Source organism: Artibeus jamaicensis, unplaced genomic scaffold (genome assembly GCF_021234435.1).
Source record: "Artibeus jamaicensis isolate MK-2021 breed Jamaican fruit bat unplaced genomic scaffold, CSHL_Jam_final scaffold_1283, whole genome shotgun sequence".
Classification (NCBI taxonomy): domain Eukaryota; kingdom Metazoa; phylum Chordata; class Mammalia; order Chiroptera; family Phyllostomidae; genus Artibeus; species Artibeus jamaicensis.
This window is the reverse complement of record NW_026522028.1, coordinates 20,763,628-20,782,040: the sequence shown is the minus strand read 5'-3', so window position 1 is coordinate 20,782,040 and position 18,413 is coordinate 20,763,628. Positions and strand designations below refer to the sequence as shown.

General features: G+C 42.6%; 1 long non-coding RNA gene across 5 annotated transcripts in view; it reads left to right on the top strand.

Moving 5' to 3' along the window:
- Positions 1 to 4,279: 4,279 nt before the first annotated feature.
- The window catches only part of LOC119058385 (uncharacterized), a 202,329-nt gene continuing 188,195 nt past the window's right edge, over positions 4,280 to 18,413 (top strand). For all 5 annotated transcript variants that reach the window (XR_005084240.2, XR_008389812.1, XR_005084237.2 and 2 more), the window contains exons 1-2: positions 4,280 to 4,650; positions 15,164 to 15,226. This is a non-coding gene — a long non-coding RNA (uncharacterized LOC119058385). The remainder of the gene's footprint in view (positions 4,651 to 15,163; positions 15,227 to 18,413) is intronic.

The following is an 18,413-nucleotide window of genomic DNA, read 5'->3' as shown; positions in this document are numbered from 1 at the left end:
CTATGCCTGGCTAAGGAATTTGAGAATTACCTTTAGGCCATTTGGAGATATCAGAAGAAAAATCGTTTAGCCCACATGAGACAGCTTGTAGACTCTTGCTGTTCAGAATGTAGCTATATTGGAGGAAGGGCAAAGAAGAAGCTGTTCATACTTGTCATTGAAAAAGCAGATTATCAATGTTACATTAATATAGTAGAGATGATAATAAATCACACTTTTATTTGTTTGTATTGCCTAGTGTGCATTTCAGTACAACAGGCTATAACACCTCCATATTGTAAACACTTTGCAAGTTCATTTGCTACCAGTTTTTATGATGGTGTGGACAGGGAGTTAAAATATTTGAAATAGTTAAAATGACAAGTTTTGGTGGGATCTCTGAGGTTTACAGTGCCTTACACTAGGGTTTGCACATCAAAAGCTGATTGTCTATCATGTGTAGTTTCCTGAGGCTGCTGTAAACAACAAAAAATCATTCTCTCACATTTCCGGAGGCCAGAAGTCCAACATCAAGGTGTCAGTGGTTACCAGATGGAAAGGGGGGTGGAAGGAGGTAGAGGAGGGTAAAGGGGGACAAATGGAGGTGGAAGGAGACTTGACTAAAGCTGGTGAACATACAATGTAATATACAGATGATATGTTGTAGAATTGTGCACCTGAAGCCTATATAATTTTATTAACCAGTGTCACCCCAATAAATTCAACAAAACATTTTTTAATAAATAAAAATAAAAAGTCACTCCCTGCTCCCGTCCCCGGAGGAAGGTATTGGCAAGCCATGTTCCCTCCAAAGACGCTGGAGAGGATCCTTCCTGCCTCCCCCACTTCTGGTGGTTTCAGGAGTTACTTGGCTTGTGGATGCATAATTCCAATGTCCACCTTTGTCTGCATGTGCCCTTCCCTGTCTCTGTGTCCTCTACTCTTCTTTCTCTTCTAAGGACACCACTCATTGGCTTTAGGGCCCACCTGGGTACTCCAGGATGATCTCATCTCATGATCTTTAACTACATCATGAAAATTTTTCAAATAAGTTAACGTTCACACATTTCAGGGATTTGGAATGGATAGAGGTTTTGGGGGGCCACCATTCGATCTACTAGGAATGGTGAACAATAGGTCCCCTAGTAGAGGCACTGCATCGTGATGGTTGAAGTGGTGACCTGGAAATCAGTACTGCAAGCAGGGATAGTTTACTGGGTTTGTGGGAGAAGAGGGGATTACAGGGGTTTTTTTGTGTAACTAATCAGAAAGTTACTCCATGATATAAAGATTAATATGGAACCGTGAGTAAGTGGAGACAAAGGGGCATGGAATGAAAAAAACATCAAAGGTTTGGGATCGGTCATATGTTTACCGTGATTACAGAGAAGAATAGCAGGGGTGGTTATAGAAGAAAAAAATTACGCTGGTATAGCAATTTGAAATGTCCTCAAGGCGAGTGAAAAATACCATCTGGGAATATAAGTATATATACTATTATAAGTAGTTGGAGAGAGGCCTGTCCTGAAAATTAAAAAGTGAATAAAGTAGAAAAGAAGATAAACTGGATTATTTGAAGACAGGATTACAGTATACAACCTTGAACTTGGCATTTCAAAAATTATTGTTAACTTGAGCTGGGAAGATGAGAGCACCATGAGTTCATGTAGCCAAACATACGTTCATGAAGCTACACGTGAAAGCCTGTGGTGTGCCTCGGTTCCAACAACTTTCTCTGGAAAAGCCCCACGTTATAACAGAGATGCATGAATACGCTTGTGTACCAAGAACAAACATAGTGGCATCTAAAGTCTTGAGCATTCATCCAATCAGGGCTGCTTTTCTGAAATAGGTCATGAAGTTTCCCAGCAGGAGAGACGAATACCAAAAACTAAAGCTATTTAGGTGTTCCCCCCGAGTTTCACAGAATTAATGGTTCAGATAAGAAAGAGGTGAGGTTAATTGAATCGAACTCAGACATTAAGAACCATCAGCCCCAAGGAAGGCTGCTCCACGCTTTTGACCATATTTCTTTGAAACAGCCACAATTTCTTTTCTCTCTCCTGTTCTCCTGGAAGCCGACACCTATGTACGTTGACGTCTGTGTATGTTCAGAACTTCAGTGGCATTCGGCTTGGCAGAGGCCAGTTGCGATGGGCCCCTGACGCAGCTCTTTGTACACAGGTGATTCTGATTAGGACCTTATTAGGGAGCAAGGGTAGTTAGGGCATTGGGTCTTGGGATCAGGTGAACAGAATTGTGAGGGCCCCGGGCTTAGCCAAGGAAGGCAGGCTAAGGGAGGAGGCTCCAAACCAGTCAGCTGACTGCCATTCTGACCTTTCCTTCGCTACCTCGGAAGCGCCGTGCTGGTGCCACAGCCTGGAGTGTGGTTTTCAAATGTGGCCTGTGTCCCCCTACAGTTACAGGAACTCAATTTAGTGGATTCTTGTCAGAGTTGAGAACAAAAATTAACAACAACAAAAAACGAACAAGCCAAAACAAATCCCTGAAGAGAAACAGAACAGGAATGACCAGACTCACCTGCGTGGTAAGGGTTAGCATTGTTTAATCAAACCTCTGTTTCAGTTATTTGTGTGGGAGCGTGTATGTGTGGACTGGCCTGTGATGTAAACTGTTTTTCTCAGCATGAGTCAGAGTCACATTAGCAAGACATCCATTCCCCACCTCTGGCCTGCTCGTGACCTCCTTTCCTTTCTTTTCTCAGTCCGGTTTCCATGCTTAACCCCTACACATCGACCCTAACTCTCCTCCCCCTGTGCCCTGCTGACGTCATCTCGCATACCCCAGGCCTGAGTCCACTCTGAGAGCCTGTTTCCTATTTCTTCATGCAGGCTCCCAGGTGCTGACAGACAGAATGACATACTTCCATGTTGTCCCCACTAAACTTGTCACCTGTTCCTGGTCAGCAACCTAATAGCTCTGCAACCTTGCATACACGTCATAACTTCTCTGAGTTTGACTTTTCTCATCTGCAAAGTGGGCGGAGGGAGTGTCCTAACACATGGTCTTGTGAGGGCTGAAGGGGTCATGTACACCTGGAACATTCTATGTGCTCAGTAGATGGTTGCTTTTATAATGACATTCTCTTACATAACCATAGTACAATGATCACATTCAGGAACTTAACATGGATACAATACTACTATTATCTACTATAAATTCCGTATTTAAATGTAACCAGTTCCATTAGTGTCTGTGACAGCAGCTTTCTTCCTCCTCACGGGGATCCACTCCGGGATCACACACTGCATTTACTTGCCCTGTCTCTTTAATTCAAAACAGTCCCTGCACTGTTCTTTGACTTGCAAGACATTCATATTTTTGAAGGGTACTTTGTAGAATTTCTCTCAGTTTGGATGTACCGGATGGTGTTTCGTGATTAGAATGAGATCGTTACTTGTAGGGACAGCCCATAAGGGATGCGCATCCTTCTCAGGGTCTCCCATAGGAAGAGGCTCCTCATGTCAGTTTGTGCCGTTCACTGACAATGACTTTGATCTCGTGTTTCTATGGTTGCCACCAGGTGTGTGTGCTATAAAACAATTGTGTTCCCCTTTGTAATTAATAAGTAACCTGTGGGAAGATAGTTTGAGATTCAAGTCTGGTGTTTCTCGCCAGACTTTCACCAAATAGTTTTGGCATTTATTGATGATTCTTACCCGCATTGATTATTTCTGTCATGTCAGCAAAAAGGTAGATTTCTTCCCTGGCTGCTGTGGCTCAGGGGGTTGGGCATCATCTCATAAACCAGAAGGTCACCAGTTCAATTCCCAGTCAGGGCACATGCCTGGATTGTGGACCAGGTCCCCGGTTGAGGGCGTGTGAGAGACAACCAATCAATCAATGTTTCTCTCCCTCTTTTCCACCCTGTCTAAAAATAAATAAATAACATCTTTAAAATAAAAACAAATTTCTAACTCTATCATTTCTTCTAATGTAACTTGTTTTTGCATTCCACCTTATACGTATAAACCAGTGAGTACAATTTCAGAATTTATATGCTGACAATAATAAAGATAAAAGCGTCTTATATATGTAGGCCCATGGGCTCGTTCTGCTAGACTAGAGTCACCCTTATGAGAGGCCGAGCTATAAGAAATATTTTCAAAGGCCCTTTTGAGATGTGGCGGATAAGAGTCCTATGCTGTCATTTCCTCTTCAAGAATCAGCTTGGGGCTTGTTTGCAGCACCGAACTTTGGCCCCCGTTGTGGCTGTGATTTTCAAGAATAACACCGATGCACATGTGTACATCACATTCAGTTCAAGCTAGAACTTTAACACTGAATTTGGTCAAAGATTATTCAGGATCCGGCAGGGAAATGGCTCGTTCTTTTTTCTGCATGGCTACCACAGGGGCTGGAAGTGCGGGGGGAGAGCCTTGCCAGGTCCCTTGCTGGACAAAGGATGTTTGCATTGTAAAGGGCAACTAGACAGAACTGGAATAACAGGGCGAGCCCTTTAGCACCAGTGCCTCTGTAACTGTAAAACGGGAAGAAGGCTCCTGCCCTTTCGCTGACAACCACAAAGCGGCTTTAGAATTGCGAGTTTGACTGCAGTCAGGTGCCTGCGTTTCAGCAAGACTTGAACAAACATCACCTGCTGTACTGGGCAAACACAGCTTCCCAGCACCGGCACGAGAGGCATAAAAGGTAGAGCTTTCAAGGATGTCTGGCTCTCTCGCATTTTCTATGTGGAAAAAATGTCTTTATCCAAATATTGCTGTTTGCTTATAATCACTGTACCCTATTCTATCTGAGGCTTGAGGCGAGTGCTAAGGCAGCCGAATACCTGAGCCATGACTCACCGCCAGAGTAATTTTAAAGATACTCTGGCTTCCTATTTGTGTGGAAACCAGGGAAAAGTCTGATTTCAATGGGGGGCGTATATCCTCAAAGGAGGCAGAGCCTCTAGTAGGTAGCACTTGACCTTTTAAAAATTTTTTTAATTTTTAAAGTTTTACTTATTGATTTTTTTTTACAGAGAGAGAGAGATTTGTTGTTTCACTTATTTATGCATTATTTATTGATTCTTGTATGGGCCCTGACCAAATTGAACCGGGCTGGGTAGCTCAGTTGGTTAGAGAGTTGTCCCAACATGCCAAGATTAGAGGTAAAAGCATTTTTAATTATTCAATTTTTGGAACACACAATACATTGATATGGGTCAAATATTAAAATAAATATGAGAAGTATCTTCTCATTCAGCTGGTTCCCTTGCTCCCTTTGGGTGACACTTTTTATTAATTAATATTAATTATATTATTAATCAATTAATTATTAATTATTATCCACTGTATATGCACAAGCACATGTATTTATCTTCCCTCTTGTTACACAACTGGTATTTAAGTCATCTTTCTAATATAGTGTTCCTCAACTTTTTTTGAGTTATCTTTTACTTTAAAGATTTTATTCATTTATCTTTAGAGGGGAAGGGAAGGAGAGAGGGAGAGAAACATCAATGTACGGTTGCCTCTTGTGGGTCCCCTGCTGGGAACTGGCCTGCAACCCAGGCATGTGCCCTGACTGGGAATGGAACCACAATCCTTTGGTTCATAGGGCTGCACTCAATCCATTGAGCTACACCAGCCAGGGCTGAGTTATCTTTTTTAATTGAATTTATTGGGGTGACACTGGTTAATAAAACTATACAGGTTTCAAGGGTACAACTCAATATAACATCATCTGCCACTGCGTTGCATGCTCACCACCCAAAGTCAAGTCTCTTTCTGTCCCCATTTATCCCCCCCTTTGCCCTATTTCACTTCCCCCCACCTCACTTTCTCTCCTGTGTTTACCATACAGGTGTCTGTTTGTTTTTCCCTTAATCTCTTCACCTTTTTCACCCAGGCCTCTAACCACCCTCTCCTCTGACAGCTGTCAGCGTGTTTGGTGTGTCCATACCTCTCTTTCTACTTTGTCAGTTTATTTGGTTCATTGGGTCCTACATATAAGTGAGATCATATGGTATTTGTCTTTTTCTGACTGACTTATTTCATTGTGGGGGTAGCTGATTGATGTTTCTCTCTCACGCTGATGTTTCTCTCTCTCAGCTAAAAAAAATCAATAAACATCCCTGGATAAGAATTAAAAAAATAAATAAAAAGAAATAGAACTTTGCCACTTACCCCAGGAACCCTACTGGGCTCCATTCTAATGGACCCATTCAAGACCCCAAAATTAGCCCTGGCTGGTGTGGCTCAGTGGGTTGGGTGATGTCCCACAACCTGAGGGGTCACTCATTCTATTCCCAGTTGGGGCACATGCCTGGGTTGCAGGCCAGGTCCCCAGTTGGGAGCACGTGAAAGGCAACCAACTGATGTTTTTCTTATACATCAGTATTTCCCTCTCCTTCTCCCTTCCTTCTCCTCTCTCTAAGAATAAATAAAATCTTTTTTTTAATTGAGAACTCTAATGCATAAAGCATAATGACCATCGATTAGTAGACTAGTAACCAGTTAAAAGCCTGTCTCTAGGTAGTTGACCTGTCATGCTACTGTGGGGTGAAGGGGGAGTAGTTCCCTCCTGCTGAGCGGACAATAATGTCTCTTGGCAGGTGATCACCAATTATACCAGCAGGTAGGCACTTTATATGGCCTCTTTTTTCTTTTTCTTTTCATCCTCCTCACTTCTTTTTGGCTTGTCTCTTTTTCCTTTTTTTCCTACGACAAGTTCATTGTTAATCAGACAGCAAAATGTCTGCCTTGACTTAGATGGCTTAGGTGAAATTCTCCTAAAAGCACGTAGTGTCTGGCAATAATTGACTTTCGTTAAAATGTTCCTAATGGATTACTGAATTTCAAGAGAAGTTTGCTCTGAATGAAAAGTTGCCCGGTCACCATGCTTTGGGCATTGCAAGATAACACCTTGAGGGGAAGAGGCACAGCTTCCTTCTGGATAATTCCAAACAATGCTTTCCTCCAGGTCAGGGAGATTAATGCTCCCCCTAACCCCATACTGATACTTGAAGGTGGGTGAGATTTAGTCACTCACTTCCAAAGACTAGAGTATAGACGGGGAACGGAGAAACAGTAACATTAAAGAGGATTAAGCTGACGGATGATGCCTTAACTAAGAGATGACGGGTAACGTCACCAGAGATGTTGTGCAGCTATCAGGTAACCTCCAATATGTTGTGATGAGGGTACTTTTCCCGTTATCAACAAAATAAATAAGTATAAATACCCTCGGTGTAATGAGAAAAACGACAGGCAAACCCAAATGAAGGGCCATTCTATAAAATTCCTGGCCGGCACTACTGAAAGTTTTCAAGGTCACAAACAATTATGGGAAGAGGAAGAAGCTGGCAGAACCCAGAGCAGAGCAGGCACACATGATGACCACCTGAAGTATGGTACCCTAGATTGATATTGGGACAGAAAGGGGGCATTTAATGGGAAAAAATGTATGGAATTAGAATAGTCTTGAGTATAGTTCATTGTGAAATACCACTGTTACTTTCTTTTTCTTTTTTTAAAAGATTTTATTTTTAGAGAGAGGGGAAGGGAAGGAGAGAGAGAGAGAGAAACATCAATGTGTGGTTGCCTCTCATGAGCCCTGTACTGGGGACCTGGCCTGCAACTTAGGCATGTGTCCTGACTGGGAATCGAAACTGCAAGCTTTTGGGTTGCAGACCCACGCTGAATTCACTGAGCTACACCAGCCAGGGCAACTTTCTTCATTGTGACAATTGTACCATGCTGATGTAACAGGTTAACAATAGAGGAAAAATGGGTGAGGGATAGATGGGAATTTTGTATTATTTTTTGCAAATTTCTACGAATCTCAAATATTCCAATACAAATCTCATTGAAAGAAAGTAAACTGAAAGGACAAACGATAACATCTTTTCATTGGATAGCAAGTATTCAACATAGATTTGTTGTAATAATTCAATATTCCTAATTTCTGATGATTAAACATACCGTTAACATAATAAAGACTTGTCTTCTATTTATACTAGTACATGGCGGCCTGTTCAGTACATAAAGCAGTGAAAACCAAGACTATCAATTCGATGCAGTTGTTAATTCTGTTGATTCCATAGCTGTGGTCTCAGGCTTAGCTTTGTCTAGAGAGATCTTGTACAAATGTAGGCTGTTTGAATCAAGGAGGATTAATACTCACTGTGGTTCCCCGTGCCCTGCCCCCCCCCTGAAAAATAACTGAAAGTACATTTTCTCAAAGGTGAGCCAGCCAGCAGTGCTCTCTTTCCATATGAAGACCTGCTTGCTGATAATTAAAACTTTCATTTGACTATTAAAATTAAAGAACAGCTATAAATTAAGGTAACAATATTAAAACCTCTGGGGGTAAGTCGAAAGATCCTCTCTGTAATTAGAGAGCTCCAAACCTTAAGGAACACGAGTTCTTTTCAGCGTCAAGGTCTCATTTTGTACAGAAGCTAGTATTTTGTAAATCACTGCTCTTCCAGGGCTGAGGACACATTTTGGTTCTTGCCTAGAGTGATTGCCTGAAATATCTTGCTCTTTATGAACTACACTACAAGTTAAAAGACTGATTTCTTATCCTGATTGGACATGTGAGAATGTGGGTGGTCTTGGTCGTGACCTTTCTAGATAAGAGTTGCCATAGCTCTCTAGTTAGATGTTGGGTTATTAACCTTACTTGACTGTTCTAGTTCAAAAAGCTTGGTGATTTTATTGTAATAAACCTCCTAATGCAAGCTCTCCTTAAACACCAAAGGCATTAATTAAATAGGTGGTGGGTTCATTTTTTAATTGTTTGGATAATTTTTTTTCCACTCGTCTATGTTTTCTGAGTGTGTGTATGTGTGTAGTCACGTAAATAAAGCTGCATTTGATAACACAGTAAGGACATACACTTATAGCTTTGCATTAAGAATTACTGAATTAAACTAAAGCATTGTGCTCAGGTGGGCTTTAATTCTTTACATCGGTGAGAATTTTGCCAGGACAATCTAAAAGTTGAACTTGGCCTCCAGTCAACTCCCTGACTGCCATTTTTCCATTTGCCCGTCTTAATATTTGTACTCCTCAGTTTTTATCTCTTTTTTTTCCATTGGATTAAAACAAACAGTGAGCTTTAAAAAGAACATTCCTCATGGTAGATATCTCCAGAGAGCTTATGTTTACTTCAAACTGAGTTCTTGCCAGACCGCCCAAGTGGAAACCCCTGATCTTTCATTACCCATCAACATGTTGCACTGGACTGGATATACTGGCATAGAAATGGCGTTGCCAAGCCGATCCCTGACAGCCCAAATGGACAACGCAAAACCATGACGATAGTTTTCTATGCAGTTCTAGAAAAATAATTTACACTTTCCCTTCCTCCCTTCTTCCCTTCCTCCCTTCTTTCCTTCCTCCCTTCTTTCCTTCCTCCCTTCCTCGCTTCCTCCTTTACTCCTTTACTCCCTTCGACATGTGTAAAAAGCAAAATTACAGGTACAGTAATTTGGGGCTTAAGAATATGGACTCTGGACTTCCGCCAAGATGGAGGCATAGGTGGATGTGCCGTGCCCTCTCACACAACCAAGTTTAGAGACAACTAAATATTAGCAACAGAAATCACAGCCAGAACACGGAAAATTGAACTTTTCGGAAGTCCGTTAACAACAAATTCTTCAGCCTGACCGGTAAGGGGCGAAACCAGTGGCTGGTGGAGCGGGGTTGCACAGGAGGACTTGGTCAGATGGGCTCAGGCGCAGAATCCAGACGCGGAATCCAGGCACAGGGTTGGACCTAGTGAGCGACTGAGCGAGTGACCAGGCGAGCGACCGTGGAGGAGACAGCGGGGGAAGCGGTGCTGCGTGTTGACTGTGGTCACCTATTTGTGCGCAAGCCGACAGGCGAGGGAGTGGGTGGTTGGACCGGGGCCCTGCGTCCCCGCGGCAAGTGGCAGTAGAGGGCGCCGCCATTTCCCCACTCTGACCACGCCCCCACATACAGCCTCACAACCCAGCGACCTGGGAGTCCAAGGCGCCGCTTCTCACACCTAAAGGGCCAGAACAGACCAAAATGTCGCAAATTCTCAAAGTCCCTGAGCCCATAGACCTAAGCGATGAATAAATAGCAAAACTCTCAGACGCACAGTTTAAAACACTGGTCATCAGGATCCTCACAGAACTGGTTGATTATAGCCACAAATTAGAGAAACATATGAAGGCGAAACTAATTGAAATGAATGGAATTGCACAGGAAACAATAGCAATGAAAAGGAAACTGGGACTCAAATCAATGGAGTGGACCAGAAGAAAGCAAATAATGGCCAAACAGAAAAGAGTCAGGAAACAAGAATTCAAAGAAATGAGGAGAGTCTTAGGAACCTCCAGGACATCTTTAAACGCTCCAATATCCGAATTATAGGGGTACCAGAAAGGGGAAAGGCACAGCCACCAGTGGAAAACTTATTTGCACAAATAATAAAGGAAAATTTCCCCAATCTGGCAAAGGAAATAGACTTCCAGGAAATTCAGGAAGCTCAGAGAGTCCCAAAGAAGTTGGACCCAAGAAGGAACACACCAAGGCACATCATAATTACATTAGCCAAAATTAAAATGAAGGAGAGAATCCTAGAAGCAGCAAGAGCTAAAGGGACAGTCACCTACAAAGGAGTCCCCATCAGACTGTCAGCAGATTTCTCAAAAGAGACCTTACAGGCAAGAAGGGGCTGGAAAGAGGTATTCCAAGTTATGAAATCCAAAGACCTACAACCAAGATTGCTCTATCCAGCAAAACTTTCATTTAGAATGGAAGGACAGACAAGGTGCTTCTCAGATAAGATCAAATTCAAGGAGTTCATCATCACCAAGCCCTTGTTATATGAAATGTTAAAGGGACTTATCTAAGAAAGAGAAGTTAAAGAAACATGAACAGTGAAAGGACAACAAACTCACAGTTATTAACAACCACACCTAAAACGAAAGCAAACTAAAAGGACAGCTAGATCAGGAGTGGAAACATAGAAATGAAGATCTCAAGGAGGGTTAGCAACAGGGGAGTGGGAGGAGGAGATGGGAGGAGAAGGAACAGAAAATAAGTAGCATAGACAGTAGATAGAAAATAAATGGGGGGGGGCAAGAATAGCATGGGAAATATAGAATCTAAAGAACTTGAGACACATGGTCATAAACTAAAGGGGGGTAATGGTGGGGATGGGGGGGTAGGGTGGAGGGGAATGAAGGGGGGAATAGAACGACTGTAACAGCATAATCAATTAAAAAAATATTAAGACTAAAAAAAAAAAAAAAAGAATATGGACTCTGGAGCCCTGGCTGGTGTAGCTCAGCGGATTGAGTGTGGACCTAGGAACCACACGATCGCGGTTCAATTCCCAGTCAGGGCATATGCCTGGGTTGCAGGCCAGTTCCCAGGAGGGGACTCATGAGAGGCAACCATACATTGATATTTCTCTCCTTCTCTCCTTCCCTTCCCCTCTAAAGATAAATAAATAAAATCTAAAAAAAAAAAAAGGAAAAGAATTTGGACTCTGGAAAATGAGATTGCCCCTTGTCATGTTTCCCATTGGCTAAAAAGATGCCTTTCCTAAGAATCTGCAAATGTTATAATCCAGTCTTTTATGTCTTTTAGAGTTATGTTTGTTTTATGACTTAAGGCCAGCATAATGCTATAGTCAGCTATATCTTAATCTCACACTGCATAATTTGTGTCTGAAGTGATGAACAAGGATATGGAAAAACTAGACATTGGAGTTTACTCATGATTATCTTAAGTTGACAGAGATCTGGATATGGCTGGGTCACTTCTGGTTTGATTATCTGGGCGGGTTGCCACCAATCAGGTCTACGGATTCTGCCGTCACATGGCCCAATTTTCACACATACTGATGTGTGTATGTCAAATAGTGTAAAGGATTGTATGGTCATGTTAACCTATGAGCTGAGTGAGGTCTTCAGTTGTAAAAACCGTAAGGTAGCTCGGAGCTCACTTTTATTGTGTAGAATGAAATGCACATACAAAATCAGTCCCATTAGCAAGAGTAAAATCAGCCCCTTCTTTAAAGATCTGACATGACCACTATAAAGACATCTTTGCTAATTTAATATGTATTGATATACTTATGACTTTTTATCCATACATTTTTCATTTCAAAAAAGAGAAAAATCTTTGACAGTGATTAATTTATTAACTCTGATAAGGTCTCTCTACCAACGGGATTCAGTGAACTCTGGCCGGAGGGCCAAATATAACCAGCTACCTGTTTTTCTCAGCCTGAGAACTAAGAATGGTATTAGTATTTGTAAATGAAAAACAAATCAAAGGAAGAATACTATTTATTGGCATGTAAGAAGTATATGAAATTCAAATTTCAGTGTTCATAAATCCAGTTTGGTGCACTCGTTCATTGTGGCTTGTCTATGGCTCCTTTCACGTTCAATGCCAGGGTTAGGGTAGCAATGACAGAGACTGTATGGCCTGCAAAACAGAAAATATTTAACCCCTGGCTGGTGTAGCTCAGTGGATTGAACCAGATAATCGTGGTTCAATTCCCAGTCAGGGCACATGCTTGGGTTGCAGGCCAGTTCCCAGCAGGGAATGCATGAAAAGCAACCATACATTGATGTTTCTCTCCCTCTCTCCTTCCCTTCCCATCTAAAAATAAATAAATAAAATCTTTAAAAAATATTTATTATGCAGCCCATTTTAGAAAAAGGTTGCTTTTTTTTTAGACAAAGTTGGCTTTTAAAAAATATTTATTTATTTTAAGGAGAGGGGAAGGGAAGGAGAAAGAGTGGGAGAGAAACATCAATGTGTGGTTGCCTCCCATGTGTCCCCTACTGGGGTCCTCGCCCACAACCCAGGCATGTGCCTTGACTGGGAATCGAACCAGTGACCCCCTGCTTCGCAGGCCCGTGCTCAATCCACTGAGCTACACCAGCCAGGGCTAGACAAAGTTGGCTTTGTATAGACAAAGCTATTTTCAGAAAGAGAACTGAGGCACAGCAAGAAATATGTAGGTAGACACATAAAAATGACCACAATAAGCTGGCCTGGAATGTAAACCAAACTTCTCATGGGATATAATTTCTAGTGCAGCATCTTGCGCAAGCAGGGAAAAGAAAAACAGCAGGTGAAACTAAACTAAAAATCTGAACCCTGAAGTGTGTGTAGTAGGAGAGTTAAAGGATAGAGCACAAGATTGAAGGCATTTTTAATCTGTTGCCCAAATGTGCCCTTTCTGGACCCTTCCTATGGGCAGGCTTCCCCTCCTGTAGGCAGCACTGTGCAGTCTTAGGCCATCACTAACCCTTGCTGATTGACTCATGAGTGGGGGATACCCAGCTTTGATTCTGGCCTGAGTAGGTGGGGGTTACAATGACCTTTGAATGATACTTTGGAGGTCCCATGAAAAGGCTGAGTATGTACCCTTCCATTACTGCCTCCTAGACATGCTATGGTCAGGTTCTCTGAAAACCTGCCTCTCTCTTTTGTTTTGGACATATTTCAGTGCATTTGGGAGGGGGGTAACTAAGACAAGCGTTTGAACACTTGTTATAATTTCTGCAGCAGGAAGGACAACTGTCAGCGGTGGAGGAGGGACATGCGTCAGAACAATGGTTATCCTTTGTAACTTCTGGGTGTGTGTGTGTGTGTGTGTGTGTGTGTGTGTGTGTGTGTGTATGTGTGTATCATGTATTCAGGGATAATCTCTGGGCACAGTAGTTCAGATATATAATTCATAAGTATATAATACATTTTAAATATATTTCTGTGCTCAAGTATTGTCTTGATAGTTTTCTTTGTATTATCAAACAGCTTGTACATTTGGTGGCTTAATGTTCTATTGAAGCATAACAAATCACAAATTTGGTGGCTTAAAGCAACACATTTATTAGCTTACAGTTCAGGAATCTGGGAATGGCTTAGAAGGATCCTTGGCTCAGGGCCTCCCCGGCCCTGAGCAGTCATGGTGTTCAGGCTGGGGCTGCATCCTCATCTGAAAGCTCGGTCCCCATCCAAGCTCCACTGGTTGTTTGCAGAAATCTTTTCCTTGAGGCTGTGCCGCACGTGGAGGCTTGCTTCTGCCAGAGTCTCTATGACTCAGAGAAGGCCTAAGCCCCCTTTTAGAGGATGCCCACCTGATTAAGGCCCACCCAGGATAATTACCCTTTTGATTACTTAAAGTCAACTGATTTGGGACCTTAGTTACTTTTGTAAAATCCCTCCTACCTTGCATTATGATGTAACATAATCAAGAGAGTGACATCATCACCTTTGTTATGGAATGTAACCTAATTGCGGCATAATACCAGGGGGCTGCAATCCTAGGTACCATCTTAGACTTTTGGCGGCTCCAAAGTGGGGTGGAAAAGCGTGGCTCCAAGGGGCAGAGGGAACCAACATAGAATCTTAGCTCTCCCACTGACCGGCTGTGCAAATGCACAAATAATTTCACTTCTCCCTGCCTCAGTGCTCTCAACTGTAAACTGGAGAGCATTCTACCATCATTTTAGATTTCTAGTACCTACTACTTTGGGGTGGTGCCAGAATTAAATACGATTATACTTATGAAGGGTCTAGCAGGGTGACCAGTAAACAGCAAGTTGTGAAGTGTCAGATAGTTTCCTTAGATATTCTATTTCAGCCATATAGACATTTTACTTACATAATAAAATAATATTGGACACTGACAGATGTGCCTCATTGGAGCTCAAGAAAATAAGACAAGAGGAGGGGATTTAGGAATGTCAGTCATTCCTGGTTTGCAATAGAAAGGGCTTCGTCTGGTGTCATTAAGAACGATCTAGTTCAGCCCTGGCTGGTGTAGCTCAGTGGATTGAGTACGGGCCTGCGAACCAAACAACTGTGGTTCCCAGTCAGGGCACATGCCTGGGTTGCAGGCCAGTTCCCGGCAGGGGACCCATGAAAGGCAACCATACATTGATATTTCTCTCCCTCTCTCCTTCCCTTCCCCTCTAAAGATAAATGAATAAAATGTTTTAAAAAAGAACAGTCTAGTTCAGTAAATGGTGCTGTAACACAAAGTACAATACAGTATGTGAAAGGACCTACGCCTAATAAATACTAGTTGAATTTAAATCTGGACAGAAGTACATGCTTAATAATTGTTAGTGGATTAATGGACGCGATTATCTTCTTCTGAAAGTCAAATCACTTGCTTAACCAACTGATTTCTTTCCCTTTCCTGTCACCCACAGAACTATTTGAACATGACAAACATTTAATTTGCCAGATGGCTCCTCCTCCTTCCCAGATCTAAGGTAAGGTCTGTTAATATGAAACCAATAGAGAAAGTCGAAGTGTAAGAACATTTGTCAAAGATCTTGATAAAGTATGTGTGGAAATTAAGAAATACAAATATCAAGCCCGGGGCCTATAGTTTCTGTGTTGAGAAATCATTCTTATCTACCTCCTAGTCTCAAGTTCAAAGCCTGTACTATAAGGGCTTCCTCTGTGAAGGGGAGGAGAAAAAGAACAAAAACAAAACCCCCCAAACAAGAAAGCTCCCCAAAATACAGCATTCTAAATTTGCTCATGGCCTTGGAAATAAAAAGAAACCGTTTCCCTCGATAACAGACTTCCCGATGTGCAGAAAGTACACAACCCCGGTGACCTCGTGCTCACAACAATGGGCAGACAGAAATGAACACAGTGCAGGCTTTTGTCTTCTCATTATATTGTCATCTTGTTCCCCAGAATGGCTTCGGGCCTGGGGACAGGGAGAGGGCTGCCTGCTGGGAGCCCTCTCCAGAGCGACTGGCGCAGCTGTGGGTGGCTCTGGGGAGACTTGGAGAGGAAAATTCCTGGGAGCAGGGGCTGGCCAGCCTGGAATTTCTGATGAGGCTGAGGCTTTGGGCTCTCATAGTTCCTTTGCGAGTGAATCAGAGCGCTAAGGATTCTGAAGTTTAATGCAAAAGGAGGGGGGAATGACACCAATGGTCTAAGCTTTACCTGGGCTCATTACCTGTCCTTTGAATTTGTTTGTTTATTTATGTGTATTAACGTGGAGAAAGTGGGACGGGTGAGCCATGAGCAGACTGTTCATTCAGCACACACTTGGGAAGCAGTTTTACTGCCAGTGAGAGACTGTGAAAGACACAAATGAATCACAAAGGAACTGTGGCCTTAAGAGTGTCGTGGTCCTCTCCCAGGGACTGTGGCTTGTAATAAACATTGTTCAGAGCTGTACGGACTCCCATACACCTCAGTCATCCTCTGGAAAAGCTGGTCAAAAACATTCAACGGGTTGCCTAGTTCTAAACAAGGGCAAGAGTGAGACTAAATCAATGGGTCGTTCAACAAATGAGGTTAAGTCAATGTGCAGTATAGCAACAGCGAAGCCAAAGGCTGCTAGGGGAAAGTCAGCCCTCTGACCTATATCACTCTTTTCTCTCGTCTTCTGGAGGAAACACCAACCGGTCCAACTGCTGTCAGGAAATTGCGACCAGCACTAGCTGACTACAGTGCAGTGTTCGCCCCAAGCCGAGCCTTTGGTTTCACATATACACTTCCTCCGGGGTTCGCTGCTTAATCCTCGCTCCACAGCTGTACCCCCCACCCCTGGGCCCACTGAACTCATCCTGCTTTCTTTTTCTTTTGCCACTTTTCAGCGGGATGAAATACCTTTATTATTATGTGATGCTCAGCATTTAAGATTTCAAAAACTCGGTAGCCTGTGCATTTATCAAAAGGGGAGAGGTGGTGGATGTGCCTAGATTTCATATTGCCCATGGGTATTGCAAGTGACACTAACAAAATCTGAGAGCAAATATGTTGTTACTAGCTTCTCAAACTGGACGACTACTATGTATGAGTGTCCTACTTTCCTTCTCAATATCTGTGGCATTTTCCTAATATATATATTAGGTTGGTTGTTACTTATATATAATTTGTACCACCTGCCTGCAGCATTACTGCTAAGAAGAATAATCCATGTGGGTGCTGATGCAGTTTCAGTCTTTTATTTCTGAACTGTCGGAGCCATTTAAGCAGCTGGCCCACTGGTGAACCGACTCCTTAGAGCGCCTTTGAATGCCTTACTGGGAGGTACATCTTAACGAAAGCTGTACCAGCTTTTTGGCTAGCAGTGTGCCTAGGATGGAAAATCATAGCTCCACAGGAATACGTGCTCGTTCCCATGAAAGGTATAATAAACCGTGGCTGTCTATACTGTTTGAAGACGTGTCCTGTGGCAGGGTCTGTATTGACAAAGGCTGCCAGGAAGTGACTCTCGGGCTCCAGCAGCAGCAGCATTTTCAAATTGTTCTTTTCTGCTCAGTAAAGGTTAAAAAGGAAGTGAGCCCTGTCATACTCTTCCGCACCGTTTTCCCAGACAGAGCAGAAACGCCCGCCCATGCATTCTTCTAAGGGTTTGCTAAGAAAGGGTTGAAAATAGCAGACCAGTGTTGCTGTTTTGCTGCCTGCTCTTTGGCTAGGAAATGAAAACAAAAAGACAACATAGAATTTGGTGTTTGAAACTGCAGTGCCGTTGTTTCTGGGCGGACAGCGCTTCTGTGCTCACTGGCTTGACAAGCCCGCAGTATTCTAGGGCAGGCGCCCATCCCCTGAGCCAGCTCAGCCATTTCTCAAGAATGAAAGGACTAGGGCTGGGCGGTAGTTTCCTCTTCCCGACCTTTACAGCGGCAAGCTGGGTAGAAACACATGCAAATAAAAAGCAAGAACCCCAGAGAGCAACCAAATCATTTCAAGATGTACTGATAATGAACTTCAAGTCTTCAGCTCAACTATCGCTGACTTAAACCCATTTCTTCCAGCTTTTTACTAGAATATGAGGTTAAATACACAAACTTCCATTATTAGAATTCTCTCTGTACTAATACTGGCATGTGATTTAAAAAAAAACACAACATAGAATGATTGTTAAAAATCTAGCATTTATATCTCAGTAAGGCTGAGGGGGGGGGAATCTAACATTGAATGAGAAAATATAAATGTTTTTGGATTTCCTTTCCCTGATTTTGAAGGTGTATTTTTCCTTTATTGAGCAATCCCAAAGATTTTAACATTTATGTCAGGTGTGAGCTCTGGGAGAGAAGGAAGCAGCCCTTCCCTTTCCTTTGTGTCCCAGACAAGCAGAAATGGTAGTGTTAGCATTTGTGGAGTCGGAGAACCTCCAGCCTTCTCACCCTTTTCTCATTCTTCTATTTAGGATAATACATTCAAATCACAAGCTCCTGGGTCAGTAGTATTGCCTTTGCTGGGGTCACATTAGAAAGAAGTTTCGTCCATCATATATCTCTCAAATCTCTCCCCCCCCTCCGTTTTCCATGCATCAGGAGATTCATTGAGAAAATCTGCCTTCAGCTATTGTGGGGGCTTGGCAGGCTTACCTCTCTCTTAGTTCCTGTTAATCATTTGCATTTCTATGGCCTATTATAGCTAAACGTTTCAAAGAACCTCACAACATGTGAGGATTAATTTAATGAA